A 580-nucleotide genomic window follows, 5' to 3' on the forward strand; every position below is an offset into this window, starting at 1 on the left:
TCGTTTGAAAATTTTTGTTTCGAGTAATTACAAATAAAATAAAATTAGATTTCTTTTTTTCTCCTTCTTCTTTTCTTTCTTCACTTGATCTCTTCACTGGAGATTATTGTAACTTTTCTTCTTTTCGGGTTTATTTGTTGTTTCTTTTTTGAAAATATTTTTTTTTTATTTTATTTTTTATTTCAATTTTGTTTGGTACATTTATGTATCCGTATACTTATGTGCGTACATACACGATTTTGTTAAGATATGATGGTTATATAAATAAAATAAACCAAGACGTTTTGGTTTTCCCTCGGTGTTTTAATTTCAAATTTCTAGTCTGACATCCGCTTAGGGCTTATCTAACGACCGTTACACTTAGACGTTTCGTTTACAAATGACCACAGCTGAAGATGTTAAAAATCATTTCTATCGGCCGAGAAAAGCCACAAGATCGATTATAATGCCACTGTCATGCCACAGATACAACGACGACGACGGCAACGATCGCGACAGCAACAATACACGACAGCAACACACACAGTTCACCAAAAAAGACGCAGACAGACAGAAACCACAACGAAAGCTTAGCGGCGGC

Source organism: Musca vetustissima, unplaced genomic scaffold (assembly GCF_032173495.1).
Source record: "Musca vetustissima isolate MV318-11 ecotype Yass unplaced genomic scaffold, APGP_CSIRO_Mvet_v1 utg590594, whole genome shotgun sequence".
Taxonomy (NCBI): domain Eukaryota; kingdom Metazoa; phylum Arthropoda; class Insecta; order Diptera; family Muscidae; genus Musca; species Musca vetustissima.